We start from the raw sequence: 9,845 nt of genomic DNA on the forward strand, positions 1-9,845 counted from the left end.
GGCTCTCCTGGTACTTTAAAAGTATTTTATATGTATTTTATTAAAATATTTGATGACTTGTTCTCTTATTCATTCATTTATTTATTCAAGAAGTGGTTATTTAGCACCTACTAAACAACAAGCTGGAGCCCTGGTGGCATAGTGGTTAAGAGCTCAGCTGCAAACCACAGGTCAGCAGTTCAAATCCACCAGCCACTTCTTGGAAATCCTGTGGGGCAGTTTTCTTAGTCATCTAGTGCTGCTATAACAGGAATACCACAAGCGATGGCTTTAACAAGGAAAAATTTATTTCTTCACAGTTAAGTAGGCTAAAAGTCCAAATCCAGGGTGTCAGCTCCAGGGGGATTCTTTCTGTCTGTGTCAGCCTTCTCGTCAATCTTCCCTCAGACTTGGAGCTTCTCCGCACAGGGACCTCGGGTCCAAAGGACAGGCTCTGCTTCCGGCACTGCTTTCTTGGTGGTATGAGGTCCCCAACTTTCTGCTTGCTTCCCTTTCCTTTTACCTCTTGTAAGATCAAAGGTGGTACAGGCCATACTCCAGGGAAACAGTTTACATTGGATCAGGGATGTGATCTGAGCACGGGTGCTACACCCTACCCTGATCTTCCTAAACATAATCCAATCTTGCCTCATTAACCACGGGCAGAGATTAGGATTTACAACACATAGGAAAATTACAATCACAAAATGGAGGACAGCCACACAATACCGGAAATCATGGCCTAACCAAGTTGACACATATTTTGGGGGGACCCAATTCAATCCATGACAGCAGTTCCACTTTGTCATATAGGGTCTCTCTGAGACAGAATCAACTTGATGGCACCTAACAACAACAACAAATAACAAGCTGGTAGAAAGACCTGGCAATCTACTACCGAAAAATCAGCCACTGAAAACCCTGAGGAACACAGTTCTCCCCTGACACACATTGGGTGGCCATTAGTCCGAATGACTGGAGGGCAACTGGTATGTAACAAGCACTAAACTAGGCTTCAGGGATACAAGAATAGGAAAGACATAACATAAAGACTAGAAGAGTAAAATTTCAATGCTGTGTGATGTCATAGTCTATGATAAAGGCGCACATGGAGGAGATGCCTAACCCAAAGAAATCTACCTGGAAGCAGTGATACCTAAGCTGAAACATGAAGTATGAGTAGGAATTAGCCAGGAAAAGAGTGATGGTGGTAGGAGAGGTGGGAAAGTAGAGAATGTCAAGGTGAAGAGTCAGAAAGAAATACCCGTCTGAAGACCCACAGGTGAGAGAGCTCATGTTCAAGGAATAAAGAGTTTCAGGAAGGATGTGCTAAGAAATGAGGCAGGTGAGATAAATGTGAGCCAGATCAGGAAAAGCCTTGGAGGCTGTTTATGATACACTGGACTTCATCCTGACTCCTGATGGGAACAAAATATGCTGAAGGGATTTGGAGCAGCTTGTGAAAAGATCTGATTTGCATTGAAGGAAGATCCTGTGGCTGCAGAGTTGAATATGAATAAGAGTAAGAAGAAGGGGAACTCATTTGTTAGTTGTTGCAGTTATCTCGATGGCAAAAAATAGGCATTTGATTTAGGATAATGGTAATGAGACTGGTAAGAGAAAAGCAAGGGACAGGTTCAGCCAGAAGAGTCACAATTGACAGGATTGGGTGACTGGCTGGAGATCAAGGCCGGGGAGCATACCCAACTGCATGAGTAAAATACAGATGCAAGAATCAGCACGTGAGGCAATGTCCCATTCACCCCTGGCTCCCACTGCCTAGCAGACTGTCATGCATGACATAGTGTGAAACAAATGTTGCACAAATGGATGGATGCATATGGATTTATTGGCTGACTGTCTAAAGGAATTTATTAATTAAGAAGCAAGGAACTAGAGGGAAGAGACTAAAACTAAGAATGAACATCCGTAAAGAAGACAGCTCAACTTGAACAATTAAAAATTTCCCATCTTGGCTGAGATTTCTGTGAGGTCTGAATCGTGGACTTGATGTAGTTAAGTAAAGTATATAGTAAAGGTTAGTTAATTGCTGACAACAAAACACAGACACACACACACCACGGTAGAACTGAATTGTTGAAAGCCAATATCTTGTATGAGAAATGCATGTTAAATAAAAACATTTTATGTGATAAAATATATCGTAAGAGTATACAAATACTCTGCAGTTATCCTTTTATTGAACTAGTATGAATTAGTATGGAATTTTAAAACCAGTAACGTAATGCCAGGTAGTGATAAACTGATACCTTCCTACTACTTTGGACATGTCACCAGGAGAGATGAATCACTAGAAAAGGATATCATGTTTGGTAAAGTAGAGGCTCAGCAACTTTAGGGCAGCCTTCAACAAGGTTCAGTGACACAGTAGCCACGACAATGAACTCAAACATAGCAACGATCGTGAGGACGGCACACGACAGGGCAATGTTTCATTCTGTTGTATACAAGAGAGTCGGTGCCAACTCAACAGCAACTAACAACAACCATCTTCTATAGAAAAAAAAAGGGAGGAAGAATTGAAAAGACAAATAAAGCAAACGTATTATTCTTAAAAAAACGGAGCCCTGGTGGCACATTTAAGCACTTGGCTGCTAACCAAAAGGTCAGCTGTTCGAACCCATCAGCCGCTCCGCAGAAGAGAGATGTGGTAGGCTGCTTCTGTAAAGATTTAAAAAGTAAAAAATTACAACCTTGTAAATCCTGTAGGGAAGTTCTGCTCTGTCCTACAGGGTCACTATGAGTCAAAACTGACTTGATGGCAATGGTATAACTCCTAAATGTATAAGTATCAAATAATTGGAACAGTCAAAATCTAATTTCTTTATTATGTAAAACTAGGCTTATATCTAATAAATTGCAGTTTCTATAATTCTTTTCCATATATGTGCACAAACAGGAACTTATACAAGAAGAGCACATGGACCAGCTGTTGTAGTAACAGTTCTTCATTGATTATAAATTCTAAAGAAATCAAATATAAGTCTGAACCAAAATCAAGGGAAAACTAAAGACTTACAGTAGCCACCATAGGCAAGAACCATCATAAAAATATCCTACTAAGAGAAGACAGGTTCCAATAACATACACTGTAAAAACGACGTGGGGTCAGTGTCTGACCTCCTCCAACCCCGCAAGGGGGAAGGAGAACTAAGACCAACAGCCCAAGGCTGATTCTTATGAGGCAGAGGTCAGACATGCCTTCTCTCTCTCTGCCATTTTTGTCAACTCTGACACCAACCGCCCCTGCCACAGCACTCTCTGCTTCTCTGCTGGGTTCAATAACTCATTGCAAGGGCCACACAAAACTCACAGACCATGCTCATGATTACGGGGTTTATTAGGGAAGTAACAGTTACAATTCGGGCTCAGGAACACAGGACATGGTTCTTCCATCAGCACAGCCTCTTCCCAACCGTGCTGAAGGCACGCCTCTCCCTGGCCCAAAGCCTCTCCCCAAAGGCACTCAGCTTTCTCTCTCCGTGGGCCAGGAGGCCGACTTCGAAGTCTCCTGCTTCTGGGTCTCTGCTTTGGGATCTCTTCTGCCACCGCTTCTCACTAACTTCAGGGTTACAGCTTGTTCTCCCTCTCTCTTGGTCTCCTGCACCCAGGAGCTTCTCAGCACAGGGGTCCCGGGTCCAAAGGACACGTTCTCTGCTCCTGGCTGTTCTTCCTTGGTGGTGGTAGGATCCTCTTCTCTGCTCTGGACTTGGCTGTCTTTAAAGGCAAAACTGACCAATCCCCTTTGTGGGCCACAGTTACACTGTCACATAGTCCCACCCAATCATCTGGGTAGGAGTTACAAGACCATGGCTAGAAAGGCCACATGCAAAAGTAATTAATCTCACCGCACATACACAAAAGGAAAACAAATCAAGACAACCGATGAATCTTAGAAGACAGCAGAGAGTGTCATCAATAGTTGGTACTATTAGTTCTTGTTCACGGGTGGGGTCTGACCTGCCAGAAAACCCAGTGTTTTAACTGTACCATCAGCTATCACCTTCACTGTCCCTCACATACGGAATATACATGTTATAGAGCCCCCTAGGGCTTTGATCTGTCTACTCCACCACACTTCCAGCTGAGGCAGAAAAGTGTCCCAGCTGCTTTTGTCAGGTAGAGCTTAGTTTTAAGCCAATTTTCTATAATTCTATCCACAGATACCTCACTTACCACTGGTTTCATTTACTATTTGACAAGTCACAATTTCTACATCATTTAGTTCAAATAATTGGGTCTCTGGTTTGTCCCTGATTCTTAATTTTCTGCCTAGTGCCCAATTCCCACCACTAAGATGAGGGGTCATTTTTCTTTTTTTTTTTAACGTCAGTCTCTGGGCTTGATATTTTGCATCAAGAACATCATTATAAAGGTCAATTTATGTTTATACATCTGTATCTACATCTACATATATAGCAATAGTCCTCAACTGGGGGAAATTTTAGCCACCCCCCCTCTCCGGGACATTTGGCAATGTTTGCAAACATTTTTGGTTGTCACACTGCAGAATGCTACTGGCATCTAGTGGGTAGAGGCAAGGATGTTGCTAAACTTCTACAATGCACAGGACAGTCCCCCACCACAAAGAATTGTTCAGCCCCAAATATCAATACTGCTGAGGTACAGAAACCCTGACATACCCATGTAAGGCAGTTCCGGCTTTGCACGACACCATGATAACAGAAACTCGTGTATATCAGAGCATGCTCAGTCTGCATTGAGATCAAATCTCAGTTAACAGAGTGCTGAGCAAAGCAAGGACTACCTTCATTTAGTTGTCCGTTGAAGCTGAACTATCCATAATATCATAGCAAGAAAGAAAAAGCATTTTTAGACATAGACCTTCTCTCCAGCCTACTCTGCCCTAAATACCCTAAGAGTATTTAAATTCATAATGCCTAAGACTGGATTTTCCTTCTTCTTTCCAAAATCTATCTCTTTCTCACTCTCTTTTTCTTTTAATGAAAATATCCCTATCTTTTCCTCTTTCTTCTTAAGCCCTACATCCAATAAATTGCCAAATCCTGTTAACACAATTCCTGCTGTATTTACCACATCCATTCTCAATGTCATGTCCGGAATCCATGTCTTCCTTTCACCTTCCATAGACTAGAACAATAGCTTCTTAACTAGACCCAGAAGCTCCACCATATAATTTATTTTAAACACATTCAATAAGCGAAACCTATTTACTGATATAATACTTTTCTTAAAGCACAACTCTGATCGTGTACGTTTTTTTCCCTCATAAACCTCTAATAGTACCCCCACTGTTGAGGCAATAATCTGACCCCAGCGTACTCTAGTGTCATTTCTCGGCACTCCCCTGCATGACTAATACCCCTCCTGAGCAGGATTGCTACACTTGTATACTTTATTGTGTGGTTACACCCTGCTCTTTCCCATCCCTGTGTTCACTCAGCCTGAAACCTCTCCCCTGACTCATCCTGCTACCTGTCTTTCAACGACTCTTCAGATTTCATGTCACCTTTTCTACAAAGTCTTCCCTGGTATTCTTGAGAGACAGGGAACTTCCATAGCAGGATTTTTTATTTTTGTTTTTGTTTCACTTACGGTATGATCCCCAAGTGTCAGTCCATGAACATACTGTCAGTGACAAAGTTCTTTCCTGTCTATGATGAAATGAGATTATTAAAAACAATGTAATGAATTTTTTATAAAGGTAAATATATTCAGTTTAAATAACTGTTCTTTATTCTGATATTATGTCCATCCTAGTATTTAGTATTAAAATAATCTGTCTCTTAATGAAATTTTTGTAACAGAGATAATGGGTAGGTTTTATTTATTTAATCCTTACTTGGCAGTAGAAGCCGGTAACCTTGTCTTTGTCATCTCAGTTTTTAAGGGGAATTTCATTGGTTCATGAAATTCAAGAGCCTTATACTGTATTTCAAACATAGTAGACACATGAAGGAATAAGAAAAATTAATTAAAGTAGATCCTCTTGATTGAATCCACAACTCTCCTTGTGGAAGACGAAGCAGACACAGGTAATAAACTCATAATTTGTGTTCTTTCACTGTAACTGCATCATAGAAATTCTACTTCAGTATAAGTAGGTTCTTAAGTTGGATTTATAAGCTGATATGAAAAATATAATTTAAAATGTCAAAATTACATAACATCTACTTAGAAAGGTTCGTGGGGCTCTAAAAACAAGCATACTCTAGCACACAAAAGGGAAATTATTATACAAATAGGATGGCTCCTACAAACCTTACACAGGACAGAAATGAGGGCAACGTGGGAATTATGGCAAAAGGAACGTTAGGACAATATCCTCGGCAGGTCACCACCGGAATAAATCAGCTCTTTTCTGGTTCCAGGGCTACCCCTCTTAAAACTCGAATTTCAAGGAGGAATTGTTTGGTTGGCCTGGCTTGGGTCTCATGTCCAAGCTGTAGTCACAAGAGGTAGGGCACCGGGATTGACAGTCCTAAGAGTCCAAGCAACAGGAAAAGATGTAGCTTCTCAAGTGACAACTGAAGTGCTATTACTAAAATAAGGGTGTGTGCAGACGTACACTGATGAATTTGCCTCACTTACAAGTCTATCAGATGACATAATCAAAAAAATATTTTGAGACTCTTGGTCTCAAGATGAATCAAAGACTTATTACAGCAGTCATTGCCCAGGAAATATATCCAAAATAGTCTATAGTTTCACATATGCAGAGGTGTTACTAAGTGGAAAGTTCTTAATATCTTAATGAGGTAGGTCTTTACCAGCCAAAGAAAATTGAAAATATACTTAAATTATATCAACTAAATCTATGAATTATTAAAATCCTTTCTCAAATTGTGTGTGTTTTTTTTTTTTTTTTTCCTTTTAGATAATGGAAGTATAAAAAAAAAAAAACCAGTAATAGAAGTATAGGTTATTTATTTCTATTACGATTTGGATGGATTAATTGGCTAATATAGAGTACTTATTTTCTTTTTCTTCTAATCTTATGTGCTTTGTTCTTTTTCTATTGAATTTTATATAAACACCTTCGTGGTAGGGTTACCTGATAAAATACAGGACACCCAGTTAAATTCTAATTTCAGACAAAAAGCAATAATTTTTTTAATATAAGCAGTCTCAAATATTGCATGTGACATACTTAAACTCAAAATTATTCATTGTTTATCTGAAATTAAAGTTTAACTGGTTGTTCTGCATTTTCCCCCTAAAGTTGGCGGTCCTACCTTGAGGTGTGGCGTTGTTATTGTTAGTTCCCGTAGAGTTGATTCTGACCTATGGCAACCCCACGTGTGCAGAGTAGAACTGTGCTCCACAGGGTTTTCAATGGCTGCGTCCTTTCAGAAGCAGATCGCCAGGCCTGTCTTCTGAGGTGCCTCTGCGTAGGTTTGAACTGCCAACCTTTCAGGTAGTAATTGACTGCGTAATCGCTTACACCACCCACGGTCCCTATCTGCCACTTTTTCTCCTTACCTCTGGTAACCGCACCCCTCTTTTCCTTTAAAAAACTACCTTCCTTGTTATTAGTATACATGTGGTATAGGCGGCTGCACAACCTCCTTCAAATGCGTGATCCAGGCTTTATCAATCAGAACACTGCAAATACCATTTCTAATAATGGGGCACATGACCCTGGTCAGAGCAATGACAGCTGGAACTAAGATTGCTCTTGCTGTGGGAAAAGAGGAGTATTTGTCCTGAAGTGCTTGCTAAGCTGGTAGGTTCTAAGTCCTGTAGCTCTACCTGAAGAGGCCCTGCAGGAGAATCAAGGCAACATGAAATTTTAGTACCTGAAGACATTGTTGAGCCCTGAATCTAGCTAAGCCTGAAGAGTTCTACCTTGAACTTTCTAATTATGACAGCCAATAGATCTCATTCACTCTCATTGCATAAGCTAGCTGCACTTAGATTTCTGCCACCTGTAGTCAACAGTCCCTTTTACAAAAACAAAAGCAAACAAAAAAAACCTTTGAGGCAAAAAAGGCACATAAAATAGTTATTAGATAGAAGATCAGAACCAAGAAGCAAGCAAGCCAGTACTAACAGTTACCATACTTCAATATTTTCCAGTGTCTGATAATGTACATGATGTGATAGTATATGAGAGGACTTTAAGCAGTGCCCAGTTTTTTTTTTAATTTGAATAGTGTAATATTTTAGTGTGAATTAAAAATATAACTAGCACATCAAACCCAAGTGTTCTTTTAAAAATATATTTGTTAAGGCAAAAAAAATTTTTTTGATTAAAATTAAAATATGAACTATTGTCCTAGAAATATGAGGATATGATATCATGAAGGAATCATGCAAATGTCTGGAATTTTGAAAGCATTGACATAGCTGATGTAATTGAGCATCCGATTTTGCTCTGGGTATCCTAGCAGCCAGAGGTAGGGGATGCAGAAAGGAAGAAATACAGTATTTTATAACTGTCATCAGAAAAGAGGAGTCATGTCAATGTTTCTGCAGTCTGTCCTGAAACTAAATTCCAAAAGAAATTTTTCACGTACTTTTTATGGAGTAGTACGTTGCTTAATAAAATATCAACACTAGTTTCACAGTCAATATAAAAGTGAACTCATAACATGTTTCCTTATAACCATCTTCTATAAAAGTCAACCCAGAAAGACACTTGACATAAAAGTCAAGTGTTTTGAAAATATAACTTAGTGCATTTGGTTCTATGGGCAGCTAAGCTAATGAGGTACATCTATGCAGCCTTCCAGGTTTCTGATTTAATTAAAAAAAAAAAAAAGTAAATTACCTAGGAATTAGTCGGAGAGCATTTCCGTTGAAAGCTTCCCTAAACCCCATGTCTCTTACTGGGTGTCGAGAGTAGCTGAATAGCAAACAATTAGAGTTTACCCTGTCCGACATGGTTTTCGAATACTGGTGTCCTATATTGCCAATCAAGGAGAGATTCATACGTTTTGAAAATCAAGAGAACAGGAGACAACGATTATTGATGTCAAGAAGAAAAGCTTTTTTTGTTGTTGTAATTCAGAGATTTCTGTAACAACTACAGTTTGGACCATTGTCATAGAAGGTAAGATATCAACATAACGCCCCTTAGAACAGAATGTAAATAATTGGAATTACAAGTGTAGTACCCAAAAACCCAATGCCATCGTAGTAGGCCTTTTCAGTTAGAAACTGTAGGAATAGAAGTTCAAAAGTGGGAAACTATGAATCTAATGGCTGAAGAGAGAACAAGCAATCTAGCGGAACAACAGTAAGAGACAAATGAGAGAAGGATCAGAAGGACCTGGCCTTACAATACAAGCATATGCTCGGAAGGAAATCAAAATAGCTTAAGGAAGAAAACAATGATAATGAACGAAATCTAACCGAACAGGATAGAATGATAGGTCCATAGCCCCCTTGGAACAATGCTTTGCTATACTAAGGAAGCAGGAAAGAAAACATTGTTTGCTATTTTTAGGTATGAAATAGATTTAGTCATAGCCTTGGTTTAAATAAATGTGAAAACTAAGATAAAGATAGTTCTTGCACTCTAGTGCCTTAGTTGAAGGCATGCCGACTACAGAGAGATGGGCCACAAAACCTGTTGGACAAAAACACAATACACAATACACAAAAACGTGGTTGTACCACATTAACTTAGACGTAACTCTTAGTTTCTGCTAATTGCAAATATTCGTTATTTTTTTCTTTTCCTTGTATAAATATTCACCCTCCAATGGCTTAATTTTGAAAAGACCAACTAATTCATCAGTAAATAACATTACTTCTGAGAAATTTATGAAATGTAAGAAGGGAATTAAAGGCAAATTATTTAAAACAATTTTTAATTTTTTTTTTTCCAAATTAAGGGAAGTAGGAGACCCTGACAA

This window comes from Elephas maximus, chromosome 8 (assembly GCF_024166365.1).
Source record: "Elephas maximus indicus isolate mEleMax1 chromosome 8, mEleMax1 primary haplotype, whole genome shotgun sequence".
Taxonomy (NCBI): Eukaryota; Metazoa; Chordata; class Mammalia; order Proboscidea; family Elephantidae; genus Elephas; species Elephas maximus.